Genomic DNA, 19,377 nt, shown 5'->3' with positions numbered 1-19,377 from the left:
TAGGTGCCTTCAGAGCATACCTGGCTCCCTATTCCTTCCCATGAATGTGTTCAGTGAATACTGGATGTGCTTGGGGGCCTTTGTCTTTGTTGCCCAGAGCAGCATTGATAGAGTCCCGAGACCCAGCTTCATTTTAAGTCTATTTCCTGTCTTTATTCTTTACTTTGCCTTGTGCTGTAGTGGCTCACAAGAGACCAGAACCCACTGCAGAGGTTCTGGCAACATCCCCGTCCCTGTTCCCTATAAAAAGGGAATTTTGAGGATAACCCTCTGGGATTCTCCATGATCAATGGTTTCCATTTAAATCTTAGGAAACTCCAGTGATTATGGGACAATAAAGGGCTCCCACCAGTCTATGATAAATAGTTTAGCTCTAGGAACTCACAACCTTAGAACGAAATGGGCCATGTGCTCAATCCCCTCCCATCCTTCCCTCCTCGCTGGGCCTCGCTTGCTCCCCTTCTTGCTAACGTTTGTAGCTGTTCTGTGATTAATATGCAGGTGCATAAACAAGGCCTAGGACAGTCCAAGTAGTCAGGGAGCACAAACCCCTGCCAGCAGATGCCTTCTCAGAGGACCAGTGCTACCCAAAGTCTCAGCCCTGGCCCCCTCCTGGGCAGCCATGTGGATCCAGAAGTGCACTAGGTCCTGGACTTTGGCTATGCTGTGAAAAACTTGGGTGGACAGGGCAGACTCCACTCCCAGTACTGACAGGTGATGTCTACATTCTGTACTCATTGGAGCCTCTGGGACTCACCAGCCCATCCTGTCACCCTGCTAGATCATTCAATCACTGTTGAATTAATTAACTTATTTGTTGTCAGTAACGATATCCAAATTACCTTTTTAAAAAATACTAAAGTCATATAAAGAATGCTTTAAATATTTCTATACTATACTTTTAGAATATAAACTTCTAGGGAGTTAGGTCATCACATTGAGAGATCTTTTCATGATCTCTCTCATCTTTCTCTACCAAAGATGCCATGTTTTGAAATAATCATGGTCAGATGATAAATAATGATATAGTACCTGAGGGCAGTGAGTGCCTGTGCCTGTGCTGAGTGGTTCCAAGCAAAGGGCAGCTAAGTGAAGGCTCCCTGCTGAGGATCCAGGGCTGATGTTGGTCAGGGAATGTCATGGCTTGTATCTAGATGCCCTCCAAAGCCTCGTGCGGTCATAGGTGGCTTTTTGGAGGTGGCTGGATCTAGGGCGTGTGGATGTAAATTAAGGGTATCTGTACTGGATTATTCTACTAATTGGTTTATCATAGTTCTAGGTGTGGATAATGGGCAGCCACACCTTGGGCGTGGATGGCACCACCCAAAGGGCTTGTGGCCAAAGAGAGGCTTGCAGCCTCCTGTCTGCCCTGTCATGAACTGTTGCTCCTCTTCCGTGTCCCTCTGCCATGCTGCCTTCCCTTGAAGCCAGCCAACTATGGATTGAAACCTCTAGAAAATGTGAGCTAAAATAAACCTTTTCTCCTTTAACCTGTGCATGTTGGGTGTTTTGTCTCAGCAAGAAAAGTGACTAAGACAGGGGACGTTAGTCAAGAACCTTAATTTCCCTGTCAAATGAAGATAAGGATTCACAGACAGGGAATGGCACCCCTGTAGGAGCCAGTGAAAGGAGGAGGGTTAGAGCTTCTTGGCCTATGGCACAGTGTACAGTAAGGGTACAGTGCAGACATCTTTTCTGTTTGTCACTCTTAACACATCCACAGTGTTCTCCATCTGTTAGTTTACCTTCTGCTTTGCTATCAGGATGTATAATGAGGACACAGGACATAAAGGGACTCAGCCTTTACATATGGCCCCTATCTACTCATGGTCACCAAGAAGACAGGGGCTGAAAATTCGGAGCACAAGACTGGATTCACCCCCAGGGATCAAGAGGAAAAGTTCCAAGCTGTGGGGTTCACACGCCATCTGCTGGTCGCTCAGAGCAGATGGTAGGTGTTTTTAGAAGCATCACTATTTTGTACAGTACTTTTCCAAAAGTGCTATTATGAAATGCTATTGAGTATAAATATTTGAGTTATGTTTTGTTTTGGTACTGGGGATTGACCCAGGGCCTTTGCACTAAACTATATTACCAACTTTTTAAATTTTAAAAAATAGTTATTTATTTTTTGCAGTGCTTGGGATTAGGCCCAGGGCCTTCACACTAAGTTACATCCTCAGACTTTTTTTCACTAAAAAAAATTTTTTTTTAGACAAGGTTTAGCTGAATCACTTAGTTGCCAAGGCTGTGCTGGAACTAATGATTTTCTTGTCTTCAGCCTCCCGGAATGCTGTGATTACAGGTCTATGCCAACTCCCCCAACCCACCTCTCCCGCACCCACTCTTTGTTTGAGACAGGGTCTTGAAAGTACTACAACGAAACTGCCCAGGTTATACTTTGTTACCCTCTTGCCTGAGCCTCCCAGAATGCTGGGATTACAGGGGGTACACCACTGCGCTTGGCATGGCGTGATTTTTGTTTCCGAGACCAGGTCTTCCCATGTAGTCCAGGCAGCACCTAGCCCAGGCTATGCTCAAATTCCCAATCCTCCTTCTTCAGCCGCCTGATATCTGAGATTAGTTTCGTGCCATGACATGCACATGTTACAATTTTTATAAATAGTAAAGATATTCTGTGGAAATGGGAAGAGGATCAGGAAAGGGGAGACAAGAAAAGAGAGGGGAAGGAGAAATAAAAAGTATCAAGATTCCATACACATATGTACAAATTCCCTGCAATGAATGTGCTTATTATGCGTTGCAAGCATATAATAAAACTTTGAAACATATAAATTGATTTCAAAATTATAAAAATCTAACAATTTCAAAGAATATAATATTTAAAATAATATTTTGATTTGATATGCTGTTAAAACAAGAGAAATTATGCTTATAATCCCAGAGTAATGGGATGCCTATAATCTCAGAGGCTGAGGCAGGGGGTTTTACAATTCAAATCCACCTTGAGCTGTTTAGCAAGCTAGTGAGACCCTACCTCAAAATAAAACTAAAGGGCTGGGGATGCAGCAGTGTGGAGGTCCTGGGTTCAGCCACTAGTTGCATAAAGAGAGGGCTTTAAAATTAATTTTAGCTGGGTCTGGTGGCGCATGCCCAAAAACCCCCCACTCCCAGAGGCTGAATTAGTTGCAGCCCAATGTGGGCAACTTAGCTTCTTAGCAAGATCCTGTGTCAAAGAAGGAAAATGGGGGTGGGGATGTAGTTCAGTGTGAAGACCCTGAGTTCATACCACACTACTGCAAAAACAAATAATACAGTTTTCTTTTCTTGTTTATTTTTCCTCCCTTCTTTCCTTCCTTCTTTACTACTTTGTCTCTATGAGTTTGATCTTAATTAAGTAACTCATATAAGTGGAATTTTATAATATTTGTTCCTTTGTATTTGGCTTATTTCATTTTGTGTAATATTTTCAAGGTCTGCACTTGTTTGGCATGCATCAGAATTCTGTTCCTTTTAAAGGCCTAATAATATTCCACTGTGTGTAATACTGCACCTTGTTTATCTGACATTCAACCACTGATGGCCACTTGGGTTGTCTTCATCTTCTTGCTGTTGTGAATAATGCAACTGTGAACACCCCAGTTACAAGTACCTGCTTGAGTCTTGCTTTGCATTCTTTGAAGTATCTGCCTTGGAGCGAAATTGATGGATTATAGGATAGTTCTGTTTAATATTTTGAGAAACTGCCAAATCCCTTTTGTTTTTGAATAATATTTTCCCCTCACTCAGGATCTTGGGCATAAACAAGCTTCCTAATTATTTCCTGGGGCCAAAGAGCAGGATTTTTCCGTCTTCTCCTTGGTGCACCAGCCTTTCCACTGTCTAGTCTGTGCGAGGCTCAACTGTGTTCCATATCAACAAACCCAGAGCCCTGGCCTCAGGAGTGAGCAAAATATATGACATCTGCTCATGGGTCTTTTCTCTGCCTTTCCTTGATGTTGCAAAAGTCTTCGACCCTGTGGGCCACCTTTCCCTTCCAAACCACTTTCTGCTTTGTTTTCGTTACAGTTTCACCCTATCTATAATATCATCTCTGCAAAGGCAGGAACATTTTCTTTCTTTGTTCTCCTTTACAGACCCACAGCATAAAATGGCATCTGGAATATAGTAAGTGCTCAAGAAATAGGTGGTGAATAAGAGAGAATGCTATACTCTTTCCACGCATTGTCTCATTTTATCCGCATAACAACTCAGTGATTTTACAATTAAGAATAAAAAAGGACCAGAGAGTTCAAGTAACTTCTCTATGGGGGAAAAAACCAGGAAAATGCATACTCAATGTACAACACAAATTATAATGGAACAAGCCTGTGTCAGGTTCGCTGAACTTCTCACTAGCTGCCCCGTGATGGATGGGCTCCTCCCTGGTCTGGGCCTTTCTTCATAGCTGTCCTCCTCTGTGTTCAGAGGAAATCCCATGGTTCAGCCTCACAACCAGCCTGGCCCCAGGTCCCGCCACAAGGCAAGTATCTCATGCCACCTCCACTGGCACATTCTAAGCCCCACCCTAGGTTAATCGGCTTGGGCTGCTGTGACAAGAGCAGTGGCTTAAACAACAGAAATCTAGTTTCTCACAGTTTTGAACATTGAAGGTCCAAGATCGAGGCATTGGCAGGGTAAGTTTAGATAGTCACCTTCCCTCTGTGTCTTTCCATTGTCTTCGGAACCCCGTCTTCTTTTTATAAGGACACAGTCATATGGAGTTAGGACCCATCCTAAAGACTTCATTTCAACTTATTTCCCTCTGTTAATCCCCTATTCCCATAAGCGGTCCCATTGTGAGTTACAGGGGCAGGATTTCAAAATATGAATTTGGTGGGCAGGGAGGAGAATGCAGGTCAGCCCATAAGGACTCGGCAGAACAGCACAGTTTTCCCCCTCCTAGAAGTGTGAGATTCTGCTCCCATACCACAGCGATCTTTATCTTTTCCAGAGATGACTGCTAACATTGTCTCTCCTTACCAAGTGGGGAACATTCTCAAGTCACATGGTTACGTATGAAAGAAAAGTCGGGGAGCCCATCAAACTACAAAATCGTTAAATTCAATATTTCAAAAAATTTTCCAAAAATACCAGTTTGACAGATGACAGGAAAAGTGGGAGATGCTGAAAACAAGCCCATTCCCAGTTCAGAATTCTGCTCACCTTGAAGCCCAATCTTCTCATTCAGTAATGTGATGAAGTTGCTGCCCATCCCGGGAGAACACAACACCTCATTTCCCATGCATCACTGCAGGACCACAGAGCACATCTTACTCTCTCTCCTGGATCCATAAATCGGGGTCTGTTCTGTGCTCATCTGTTCGCCAGGTCTTGGCAGCTTTCTCTGGACCTTGGGGCTCTTTGAGTACTTACAGTCTTTGTTCAAATAAGCAGCCTCCTGATGGCTGGCCCAGATGTGAAGCCCACATCTGGAAATGATCCCTAGTCTTGGCCCAGTCTTGGCTCAGGCTCAGGAGATGTGTGTTTCAGGTACACCCACACCCTGTCTGTGGTTCCAAAGACAAAGGCCTGGAGAAAGCAGAGGTCTTAGAGTCTGGCAGCTGGTTTGGAGACAGTGTGTCAGCTTAGATCCCTGGGGGAAGCCATTTGGAAAATGCTGGGACCATTGGCCAAGAGCACCCCTTCATGTTCCCACCTAGCCATCCTTCCTTGGCAGGGCTCAGAGGGCCAGTCCCACCATAATCGAGCATGCAGCCCACCTGAGCTCACTGCATCTCTTGGGTACACTACTTGGGTGTGGCCCATGGACAGGTAATGGTTATCCTGGCTTGGGATCATCTCTTCCAGTTTGGCAGTTTGCACTTGAGATTTATGATACAGACACGAGGGTGAAATCTTTCTGCATGACAAAGTTTTCTGTTTTGGACACTCTTAATCTTAAGGAAAACTGTGCCACAAAGACATAAGGTGGCATGGCCGACTTCAGACTGGCAGTGCCTGTCTGAGGAAGGACATTCACTGCTCACCTTCCCTAGGGGAATGTACAGGAAGGATGGAGGCACATCCAGGACACTGTGAGTAAATGCCAGTCTCAGGAACTCATGTCATGCAGCCAACTCCTGTCAAAAGATTTAAGGCAGGCTAAGTCTGTGAACCAGAGTCCTCACTGATGCACCTGCCCTGCCTTGCCTATTGTCTATATTTTTTCCTCTAAACAATCTTTAAACTTTCTTGAAGATAATTTTTAAAATACAGATTAAAACAAAAAAAATTATCAACTCAACATCAGAGATAACCATTTGCTAACATTATATACTGCCCCTTTGTACTACAAGTTTGTGTCCCCCTGAAATTCATGCTGACATCCTAAACCCCAGGGAGAAAGTGGGTCTGTGAGAGGTTATTAGGACAGGAGTCAGGACACTCACATATGCGATTAGTGTTCTCATGAGAGAGACCCTAAACAGCTGCCTTGCTCCTCCTACATGTGACACAGTGAGAAGATGTTGTCTATGATCCAGGAACAGGGTCCTTACTTATTGTCAAATCTGCCAGAGCTTGGTGTGGGATTTCTGAGCCTCTAGAACCATGAGAAAAAATGTTTGTGATTTATGTCACTTGGTCTATGATATTTTGTTATAGTCGCCTATGACATCTGAGACTATGAAATTTGCCAAATTTTTTCTCAACTGCATGCATAAATACTCAATTACTAATGAAAGAGAATCATTCTGTAACATCATTCTCTAGCCTGCTCTCACATAATAGTTTTCTATTTCAAAGTATACAATTACTTTGATGATCCTAGAATAGGTAGTCTTACCTCCTGGTTGCGGTTGAAAATCTGTAAACATTTTTAATTGTCGTAATAATAAGAGGGGGTGGGACTATATGGCAGATGTGCAAATGACATTTAAATGACAAGGGACCAAAAAATCAGACATCTTGCAGTGCTCAGTCCCGTCTCAATTTTGAATAGTCATCAAAATCAAAGTGGACATTCATGCAGGTAAAAGAAAAAAATGTTTATGATTTGAGCCTAAAATCTGTCTTCATGTTACATGTAAATAGTTTTTGGCATGGTTTCAATGCACGCTATATTTTCTCACAATGCATCTGAGTTTGTGTATGCTTTTTGCTATGACATGTTGACCCAGCCATTGGAAAATCTCATTAATAATGGCAATGCCATGGCAGTGTTTGAGTTCACATCATACCACCTGGATGCATCTGCATTGTAGTCATTGCTTTTGTGGTGACTGTACATACTTGTTTATTCCTTATTTAGCCTTTTATTTCCAAATGTCATGTAACAAAAACATCTATAACATTTAGTGGAATATCATCTTCCTACTAAATCCCAACCTGTTAAAAAATAGATTCACTCATCTGGCTTTTTCATTATAGTTCTAATGTGCATAAAAATTGCTAATTAAAATGATTATCTCTTGGCTTTGTATATCCTTTCTAAACTCTACTCTCCATCGTTAGGACTGGAGACTCCAAGTTTCAGCTCCCAGAGTTCTTTGGGTCTGACTTCCCTTGGGATTTCTGGGGGAGGTTGGAAGGGATAATGGAGACACCACTCCCCCTAGGTACTACTGGGTTCCTATCAGTGTGAACAGGAGCAGCTATGGCAGCCTGGCCATCAGAGGCTCTGGGAAATATGATTTTCCTTTTTGTTCTTCAGTTCTGGGGTGTAGAGATTCCTTGTAGTTACTAATCCTAGAAAACCCCATCTTTCCCTATTTGCTCTGCCAGCATCTCCCAAACCTTTGTAATCAAGTCCCTATATTAACTCACTTCTGTTTGCAATACCTGGAGTGCTTAGTTCTGATCACACACAGATGAATGGGAAATGCCTAGATTTATTTTACTTTATATTATAATCAGACATTATATTATAATCAGTTTTTCAAAATTATATGGGTGATACATTTCCTATGAATTTAATTTTGGAGTATAAAAGACAATTACAAAATATTTATTACTATAAAATGTATTTCATCCTTTTTTGGTGGCCTCATTATCTTATATATCATCATATTCTATTATTTGGTATCCCAGTTGTTGCTTACACGTCACCTCTTCACTTATACTATATTAATGTGTTTTTTGGTTTCTTCTCTAGAATTTAAGTTTCATAGACTACCAATATTTAAATGTGGTGACTGCAGAATAGATACTAAGTTAATGTTTGCATAAAGTAATTTCTCAATAAATCTTTCTCAGTAGATGGAGGTATGCTTCAAATCTTAGCTTTGACATCATTCTTCCCATAAACCTTTCCTGACATGCATTGGTCAGGTGAAGTGCCTCTCCTTGTGAATATAATGATTATAGAACCCTGGACGAGAACCAAATAACAGACAAACAAAAAAATAGCACATAGTGTCCAGATAGCTGAGAGGTTATTAGAGTCCAAAGACAAAGGAAATTGGATGACAAAATGTTAAGGGTGAATTTTCTCAAATCAAGTAATAAAGAATCAAAATAGTTTTGATTAAAAAGTGGTTCAGAGAATGCACTGTATGTTGGGTTAAAAACTAATTCCAATGTCACAAAGGGGGTTTGGATTTCCAGCCATCAGAATTGGCCAAGTATATTCAGCCATGCTTATTAGGAGGAGTTGGTCAAAAGGTATTCAATGCCAACCCTTTTCCTACTCAAATCTTTGACCAATAAATGACTATATCATGAGCCTGAAACTTCATCCCAATAATATCAGGGCTACCTAAAGTGCTAATCTGTCCTCTTTAACTAAGTGGATTTCTAATCCTGAAATTATATAAAAATAAGCAGAGATGGTGAAGGAAAACAAATCTGTGGAAATCATGTTTTGTTTTAAACTTACTCAAGGAGTCTTATAACCAAGATAATCTACTCAATAAGTGAGAGGTGAAATAATACACATTTGAAACTCTAATATGTCAACATTATGTTTTCAATTTCATTGGTAATCGCTTCTTGAAGGTCTTTTGGCTAAAATTAAGTGTGAAATATTTCATTGGTGTTAAACTTACAATACTACTTTGAAAAGTACAAGATTTGATTAAATTAGTAAACAGTATTTGAAGGTTTAAGAAAAATTGACCTTCTATATTTATAAGTTTGACTAATTAAATTTGCAAGCTTCATAACAGTTTAAAAAATTTTGTTTTGTAAATCTGTCTAGTCAGGCATTGGAAATGTTTGGCAAATTAAATATACTAAATGCATAAAGTTGATTAAATTGTTTAAGAGAATATAATTGTGTTTGTAAAATGGAGTTAATGGCTTAGGAGATTTTAACTATCAAGCTTAGGTTAATCCAAGAACAATCAAGGAACAAATGAAAGTAATATTTATTTTTGAAAAAAAATTACTCAACTGGTAAATAGGATACAATTTGAAAGTATACATAAAAGTATATGAATATCTACATTAATATTTTCCACTTTAATAAATTAGATATTAATTTAATTTAATTAATTATAATAAATAAGCTTATCTATTACACTTCCTACAACATAAAAAATTCAGGACACCTTCCCCATATAATACTTGAAACTTTTGTTTAATTTTTGTCTCCTCAATTAATTTTTAAATTATTTAATTTTCCTAGAATAATCAAATTTTACATCATACAGATTTCTAGAGTGCTTGTATAATTGACCTCCTTCATTAGCACAAATAATGCAATTTTTACCAACTTACTGTACAATTGGTCTTCTGTGATCCTGGATTAACAGTAGCATTAATTTAAACCTGGGTCAGTACAATGCACATAGATAGTCTTCACAGCTTCCCTTACATCTTGTCTGTCTTTTAGAGTGCCTGATAACTTTCTCTATAGCGGTGTGGCAGTTAGGTACACTGACTAGCTCTCTTGACTGGAAAAAATAAAATGATTTTTTTTTTAATGTAAAGAGAATCAAATTCAGGGCCTTATGCTTCTGAGGCAGGCATGACATCACTGAGCTAAATCCCCTGTATAAAATGATTTTTAAAACAAACTTTAATTTAAAATAATAATTGTAAGTGATGAATTTATCAAGTCCAAATGTGAAATGAAAGCAGGAATCCTGGAAGGTTAGCAAGCTCCAAAATGAGTTCATACCCAGTGTTTCCCACCAAACTCTTGAGATTTCATTGTGATTCACTTTTTTTTGGGGGGGGTGGGTTGTGAGATGGAATGCTGGAGATGAAGTTCGGGTCCCCTAGGTGGGGCTATAACAGACCACGTAGAGAGCTGAGACCTGTATTATACGTGAATGGGAAATAAACCCCATACCACAGGAACTCACAGCACAACAATTTGCTTTTCTTTTTCAATCCTATTGCCTGGGTAAGAAAGAAGAAAGAAATCCCCAGGGAATCTGTAACCAGGGAATCTGTAATCAAGCCCTCATAAGAGATTCACAGCAGCGTTTGAATGGCTGTGAGTGGGCCCTAGGCTGCGGGCCCGGTTGGTCAGTGCCGGGGCTGGGCTGAGGCGGCCCCGGTAGTTAAAGAGATCATGGAATCTGAAAATTACGTGTTAAAAATTGGAACTTTTATAATAATATTGAGGATCATTTCACTGATCTTCCTAGAAAAAAGGATCTCTACTTTCACTAATAAGAACATGAAGGAGGTTAAGAAATCTCCCAAACAGTTGGCTGTTTACATAAATAAAACAGTTGGACAAGCCGTGAAAAGCCCAGATATCCTACAGAAGGTGATCTATCGCAGAAAGAAAGTTCATCATCCCTTTCCAAATCTTTGTTACAAAAAAACAAAACAAAACAAAACAAAAAACAGTCCCCTAGAAGTGGAGGCTGTGACACCGCGAATAAAGAAAATGAGCTGGCTTGTGCAGGCCACTTGCCTGAGAAGTTACACCGTGATAGTCCGGACATCCTTGGCTAACTCCGGTGACCCTGGTCCATCCGACAGAGAGCCCGTCATCAAGATTTAGTGGGTTTTTCTCTAAGGTTCGTCAGAACCATGAAGCAGTGGCCCAAGTTTTATGCAGCAGGAATTTAAGATTGAATGTAGTTTAAACTTTCTGGAGAAAGAGAAGTACAAGGGAACTTGTAGCTTATTTAGTGAGGATAGAAGACCTTGCAGTTGTGGTAGGTTACCTTCCTGTGCTCACCAACAGTTTACAGGAAGAAAGACAATATATCTTACTTGGCTGCTGTGCAGATTTATTGCCTCTAGTAAAATTACTTAAAAGAAAATTTGAAGAATATGCAATAGTTGGCGTAAAACTGGCTTCAAGCCATAATAAAAATATGGTGGTCAGAACTATTATCCAAAACAGAAGTTATAAATGACAGAAATATTCAGATTTTAAAACAACAGTTAAGTAGATTGTGGGAACAGGAAAACCATCTTACTTTGGTTCTGGGATATATTGGTAATATAGCTAAGGATGTAGATGCTTATTTATTGCAGTTGCATTGAGAGATTTCCTTTACTAAAGAACAGTTGGTTATTTAAAACATCCCTGGACTCTATGATTTCCAACTCTGAACTGTGGAAAAAATCAAAACCATCCTTTTCGTCTAAAAATGTACATAATGAAACCCTAACAATCTACTTCACATTGAAGAGGAAAAATATCCAAAAGGAGCAGCTTCAACTTCAGTGAGACGAAAGTGCACTATGAAGATTGCTTGTCTTTGCTGCATTTGGTACTTATGGTTATTTAGTAACATTGTTTAAGAACTACTTAATGCAATCCGGCATTAGAATATTATTTATGCTATGTGAAAAAATGACAAGACTTATTACTAGGAACCACAGAGAACAATCATAGATTTTTTTTGTTTTATAAAAAAAAACAACTAAATATGTGCAGCTATTTTCTTATGTTGAAGAGACTTTCAAAGTTTAAAACATCATAGTAAATAATCAGTCTTAAAACTTTTTGTACATACCAAGATATTGTATACACAAAGTACCTTATTAATAAGCCAATATGTTATAATACCAATCTCTTATTTTTAAAAAATTAAAACCAACATGCTTCTGGCATGATAAAATCATGGAATTAAATCGGGGTTTATATTCATGTAGAAAGGTTTTGTTAAAACATATTTCACATCATTTCTGAAGTGTGAGAATATTGTTAACCTGTCTGATTTTTTTGCCAGAATTTTCATGTCATGTATGTGTTACTGTTATACAAAGTAAAAGGTGAATATGTATTTGTATGAGTGTTTATCTGGAAATGTCCATGGAGTTGGCTAATTTATATTCACTTTTAATTGTGTATAGCTCTATAATATTTTTCATTTTTGTATCATTTAAACTTTGAGTAAATTCACTAAATATTTCTATTCTTTTGCTTTTTAAATTCTGATTTTTATATGAATTCTAATCCTTTTTCATTACATATGTTTTAAAGAGTCACAGTGCTTTAGAATTGTTTACAGTTAATGCTGACCTTTTATTTTAAATTCCAACACTGTGCATTACTACTTCCTCCAGTGGATAGTATGAAATGCCAGCTGATTGTATGTGGAAAAAAAAAAGAGAATCATCTTAACTCACTACTGTGTCTGAAGAGCTTCAATCAAAATCAGATTAAAAATCCTGTGTGCTTTGTATAAATAAATGCCCTCTCTAAAAAATGTAATTCAACCTAGGTGTTCAAGAATTCTCACAGGTATAATTGCAAAAATAATGAAAATTTAAAAATTATGAAACATAAGGAATCAAGACATAATGAATAAGATATAAGCAACAGATAGCAGGCAGAACTGCTTAAAGTTCACACACTTATTTTCAGAAAAAAATTGTATTACTATATCTAATGTTTTATAAAATAAAAGAAAAGCATGAAAGCATGAACAGCAAACAAGATTTCAAAATGAATAAAACCCAGTGAAAGCTATATTGGTTATATATGTTTTTTGTTTTTTTTTTAAATCAATGAGCAGGTAGCTAAGCAGCTACTTGTGAACTGGAAGATGGGTCTGAAAAAAAATTAAAATGTAGTCTACAGAAATAAAAATATAGAAAAGACAAAAATAAAGATTAAGAAACATGATACATGGCATGAGAATTTTAACATGTGTCTGATCAGAGTTCAAAAGTAGAAAATAACAAAAATGAAGAATAGTGTTCAAAAATAATTGCTGTAATTTTTCTCAATTTTTGAAATATATAAATTCTAGATCATCATAGTAGAGTTAAATGGTAGCAAAAAAAGAATATTCTAGACATAGCCAGCAACAAAAGAAAGGTCACCTAAAATAAAAGCATCACTAGAGTGACTACTGATTTTGTAGTCTAGTAATGGAAGCCAGAGGACAGTGGAATATATCTTCACTGTATGACATAACTGTCAATCTGGAAAAATTATACCTGGAGAAGTGTTTTATAAAAGTGAGTCCAAAATAAGGAAATTTTAGTATCAATAGAAAGAGAAAGAGTTTATCATAAAAAATAACAAAACTCTGGCCAAAGAAAAATTTAAGTCACTGGAAAGTAATTTCACTTCATTGAGAACAACAATTGCAAAGTAATTTGTAGGGAAAAGTTAGTACTAACTAATGAACATCTGTTATTGTTTATATCTAGATGACCCCTAAAGCCTTATGCAGTCATAGGTGGAGTTTAGGGGAGGTGATTGGATCATAAGGAGCGGTACTCATCTGTGGATTAGTTTACTGTTGAGTTTATAATTAAATGTGATATTTATAGCTACATGTGGGAGGTGGAGACTGGTTGGAAGAGTATAATATAGGCTGTAAAGGGTATTGAAAAAGCGTGAAGTGTAAATACAAGGTTTGATCCATATAAGAGATGCATGAGCAGATCTGTTGATGTTCTTATACCAGTAGTAATTCTCCCCTCACAACACAGTGACAGGGACTAAACCATTTTAATTAAATAGCTGAGGGGTGAACACCATCTCCAGACAAATAAAACTGCAAATGTATTACAGGAAGGCAGAATCTAAAAATATCTTGATTACAACTATAATCTCTTCTCACTCTACTTGACCTCAAATCTCAGCTCCAAACAAAGAACCACCTCTCAAAAAAGCAACACACACACACACACACACACACGGGGGGGGGCGGTGTTAGGATGCAGGAAAACAAGACAACAAAAGGCCTTTGAACTCTCCCAACTCTCCTGAGGCAGATCCAGTGGGCACTGCTGGAGAGGGAAATGAATACTAGGTAGTGGGGTTTTACAAACTGACCAAAGAAAAGGTAAAGAAACTTGAAGAGTTTAAAGGTGGTGAACAAAAAAATTCATGGAATTATCATACAAAAAGACCAATGCAGACATGGTAAAAAGAAATAAAAATTATTAGAATTGAGCAAAACACAAATGACAAATTTAACAAAGATATAGTCTCCAAAAAAGGTATCAGACAAAAATACAAGAAATAAAAAAATGTTTATAATTCATAAATTTCAGAAGGAGCCAATGTTTCTGAAACAAATGACAAAATGGTAAATTATGGCGACCTACTCAGAGAAGCCTTAAAAATGATGAGAGCAAGAAAAATTAATCCAATAGCTATGAGATGATGCTAAGTAGACCAAACAAAGGCTAATTAGAGTTGGAGAAACAGTAGAAGACAGCACAGACAGAACAAAAAAATAGCTTTTAGAAATCATAATAGGAAATTTTCCAAGTAGAAGGAAAGATTTCATCATACGGGTAAGTGAGATTTATAGAACACCAACAAACTACAATGAAAAAAAGAAGCTCCTCACAACATATCTTAGTCAAAATTCCAGATGTCAGACCAAAAGAATCTTCAAAGCTGTCAGAGGAAAGCAAAAAAATCACATATAAAGGTAAACCCATTAGGATTACAGCAGAGTGCTCAGCACAAATTTCAAAGGACAAGAGAGACTGGAGTGAAGTATTCCAAGCTCTAAAAGCAAACAACTTCCAACTCAGATTAACATATCCTGCAAAACTTTCTTTCAAGATAGATGGAGAAACAAGGACATTCCATGAAAAAAAGAATAATTTAAAAGATACATAAACACCAAACCAACATTCCAGAAAATACTAAAAAATATCCTAGATGGAGACAACAAAGCCAAAAATTCAGATAGAATGAATATATTAAGCAATAAAAATAGATAAAAAACAAAAAAGAAAAACAAGAGTCATAAACGGAGAAGAAATGCAATACCAGGAATAAATCAATATCTTTCAGTAGTAGCTATCAATTTTAATGAGCACAGAATTAAAAATCCTCAATAAGATACTAGCAAATAGAATGCAATAAATCATCAAAAAGGATTGTACACCATGATCAAGTAGGTCTCATCCCGGGGTTGCAAGGATGTTTCAATATACAGAAATCAATAAATGTAATACACCACATAAATAGAAGCAAAGAAAAAAAACACATGAACATATCAATAGATGCAGAGAAGGCTTCTAATAAAATCCAACACAGTCATGATAAAAACTCTGAAGAAAATAGGTACAGAAGGACCTTACCCGAATCTGTTAAAAGCCATTTATGACCAACCAATGACCAACACCATACTAAATGGAAAGAAGCTGAAAACTTTCCTTCTATAGTCAGAAATATGACAAGGTTTGCTTATTATCACCAGTTTTGTTCAGCAGTAGAACTTGAAACATTAGCTAAGCAATCAGGCAAGGGAAAGAAATAAAAGGGATATGTATAGGAAAAGACATCAAAGTATCACTATTTGCAGATGACATGATCCTCTACACAGAAGATCCAAAACATTTCACCAAAAGATTCCTAGGGAAACAATACCTTTAAAAATAGCATAAAAAGAATTAAATACTTAGGAATTAACCTAACCAAGGAAGTTGAAGACCTCTACAACGAGAACTACAGTAATATGGAAAAGGAGATTGAAAAGCACAGCAGAAAATGAAAAGATATTCCCTGCTTCTGGACAGGCGAACCAATGTTGTCAAAATGGCCATACTTCCAAAGCTGATATATAGATTTTATGCAGTCCCAGTCAAAATAACAACAACATTTCTCACTGAACTAGAGGAAGCAATCCTAAAACTCATATGGAAATAAAAGAGAGCTAGAATGGCAAAAGCAATCCTGGACAGCAAGATCAAAGCAAGAGGCATTAAAGTACCTCACTTTAAGTTATAGTACAAGGCTATAGTGAAACAGAGGTATAATTTTGACACAAAAAACAGACATATGGATGAATGGAACAGAAGAGAGGATATAGAAACAACCACAGAAACATTCATCTACTTGATCTTTATCAAAAGGGCCAAAACATACTTTGGAAGAAAGATCATCTTTTTAGAAAATAGTGATGCAGAAGATTGAAGCTGGATTCATATTTGTCACCTTGTTTTAAATTAAAATTAAAAAAATAGATTAAAGATATAAATACTGAAATAGAAACAATCTACCTCAAGATAAAATAGATAAAGCTGTTGAAGTCATAGGTATAGGCAACAACTTTCTGAACAGACTGCAGTTACACTAGAATTAACACCAGGAATCAACAAGCAGTATTATAACAAATTGAAAAGCTTTTGGGCTGGGGATTTAGCTCAGTGGTTCTGCCACCAGCCTTGCAAACGCTAGGTCCCAAGTTTGATCCCTGGTACCAAAAAAAGCCAACCAAACAAACAAACAAAAGAACAAACAAATTCTATTGCACAGCAAAGGAAATAATCATCAGAGTGAAGAGACAACCTACATAGTGAGGAAAATATTGACAGCTATCCCTCAGACAGAGGACTAATATGTAGAATACAGAATACAAAAAATTTAGATCTCCCCCAAATAAAAGGCCCAATCAAAAAATGGGCAAGTTAAATGAACAGACACTATTTTGAAGAAGTACAAAAGAAGTGCAACATATGGAAAAATGTTCATCTCCAGCTGTTAGATAAATGTGTATTAAGACAACTAAGATTTCATTTTATGCCAGAAAAAATAGCACTCATCAAGAAATCAAATAGTAACAAATGCTGGTGTGGCTGTGGTATAAAAGAACCCTTTCACATTATTGGTGGGAATGTAAGCTGGTACAATCATTATGTAAATGAGAATGGAAATTTCTAAAAAAGAAATTCTATTTGACCCAGGTATTCTCTTTCTAGGTATTTTCTCAAAAGAGCCAAATCATATTACAGTGAGACTTGTATACAGTGGTACCTCAGTTCATGAACTTAATTCTTTCCGTGATTCTGGTCACAAACTGAAATGGACAAGAACTGAATCAAATTCCATAGTTAGGTTTTATGTTGACATTATAGGGAAATTTAATTAAATTATGATTCATTCGGTTGTGGCCAGAAACATGGAAAGAATTAAGTTCATGAATCGAGTTACCATTGTACTGATATTTATAACAGTACAAATGATAATAACTAAATCTTAGAAATATCTTCTATGTCCACTAACAGATGAATCGATAAAAAAATGGGGTTTGTGTACATAATAGAATGCTACTCCATTATAAAGAAGGATAAATTTGAAACATTTGTAGGAAAATGGGTACACCTTGAAAATAAAACGTTAAGTGAAATAAGTCAGATGCAAAAGCTTAAATTCTACATAGTTTCTGTCATTTGAGTAATCCAAAATACAAATAAAGAGGAAAATGGAAGATGGATAAAAGGAAGCAGAGGGACGGATCTTTTTCAAATGGGGAGGGAATCAAGAGACAGAGGGTGGGGCAGAGAGAAGGAGAAACAGACATGAAAAGATTTAAGAAGCATTATATATGTGTACCAACTTCCTACAATAAATACAATCACTTATGTCACAAATATGAACTATGAAATAATAGCAATAATAATGGAAATGAGAGGGAATCTAGTGATGGAGTTAGGAAGGTGGGTAGGAAGGGGAAAGGACATAAAAAGAACCCAGATCTGTGAAGTATAGGTGCCTACTCCCTCAGATGAATGTAAACATCATGTATGAAGGATCTGAACTAATAAAATAAAAAGAAAACATTTCAAAGGGAGGAAGAAGAAAATAAAAAAAGTGGTAGAACAAATAGAAAGCCCATAATAAGATGGAAGATAACATTTTAAATATGTCTGTTATTACTATAAATCTAAAAGACCTAAACTTTCCAATGAACAAAGACTTTCAGACTAGATTTTACTACTCCTACTACTGCTGCTGCTACTACTACTACTATTATTATTATTATTATCATTATTATTATTTTTGGTACAGGGGATCGAACTCGGTTCTTTGAGATGGAGTCTTGCTATGAAGTCCAGGTTGACCTTGAACTCATGATCTTCCTGCTTCATCCTCCTGAGTGCTGGGATTACAGGCATGCACCACTATGTCCAGCCAAACTGTAAATTTAGTAGTCTAGGTATATGCCATTTAAAAGGAGGTATTTCTTAATTATAAGTGTACAGGAAGACTAAAAGTCAAAGAATAAAAACAATATGCCAAGGAAATACTAACAAGGAAAAAAATCAAACAGTAATATTAAGATCAGAGTAAATAAACTTTAAGGTAAAAAGCATTTCTACAACTAAAGATCATGACTTATGAATAATGAATTGACCACTTTTCCAGCAATATATAACAGTTCTAAATTTGGATGTAACTAGTAACAGAATATCAAATATACTTACAACAAAAATTAACAGCTCTACAGGAGAAATGATCAAATTTACTATCTATGTGGGAAAAGTTTTAAATACCTATTTTGGTAAATATTTCAAAGGATTAATATCATATCAACCACACTCTTTAATTAATTCGCTTGAGTTAGAAATAGAAAGGGTAACCAAAAAAACCTCATACATGTGGAAATTTACATAAAACACTTTTAACCTGTGAAGGCACTAAAAATGTTACAATGGAAATTAAAAAATATTTGGAATTGTTATGGTTTAGACCTAAAGTGTCCCCCAAGTCTTCACGGTTTGGAAGGTGATTAGATCACAGGGGCGCTCTATTCATCAGTGAATGAAGAGCTAAACGTGCTGTTAGGAGGTGGGGCCTGGTTGGAAGAGGCAGGTCACGGGTTGCGAATTGCAAGGGTGCATCTCCTTCCCAGTTCCTTGTTTCTCCCTCAGATTCCTGGTTGGCACTGTCCTGGCTTGAGCTCTTCCTTCTTCATCCCCTTCTACCACACCATTTCTGCCTTGGAGCCAGCTGACTGCGGATTAAACCATGAGCCAAAAATAAACCTCTTCTTTAAACTGTGGAAATGTGGCATTGTGTCTCAGTGATAAGAAAATACTAAGACCGGAACTCGGCAAGAATGCAACAGGAACTGAGAATTAGGTAGCAAGCGTTGTCAGGTGCGGCTAAAGTGGTACTTAGACAACAACTTGTAGCCTTAGACATTTATGTATACAAAAACAAAGAAGAAAATCTAAAATGGGCTGGGTATTTAGCTCAGTGGTGCCACCGCCTGTCTCCTCATAAGCACAAGGTCCTGAGTTCAATTCCCAGTACAA

At 37.3% G+C, this 19,377-nt stretch overlaps 1 pseudogene; it reads left to right on the top strand.

Moving 5' to 3' along the window:
- The first annotated feature begins 10,462 nt into the window (after nt 1-10,462).
- Nucleotides 10,463-11,439, top strand: LOC104876699 (annotated as a pseudogene).
- Nucleotides 11,440-19,377: the final 7,938 nt, after the last annotated feature.

This window comes from Fukomys damarensis, unplaced genomic scaffold (assembly GCF_012274545.1).
Source record: "Fukomys damarensis isolate Sample0158 unplaced genomic scaffold, DMR_v1.0_HiC HiC_scaffold_30, whole genome shotgun sequence".
NCBI lineage: Eukaryota > Metazoa > Chordata > Mammalia > Rodentia > Bathyergidae > Fukomys > Fukomys damarensis.
Note: the sequence above shows the minus strand (reverse complement) of the source record. Positions and strands in the feature narration are given on the sequence as shown.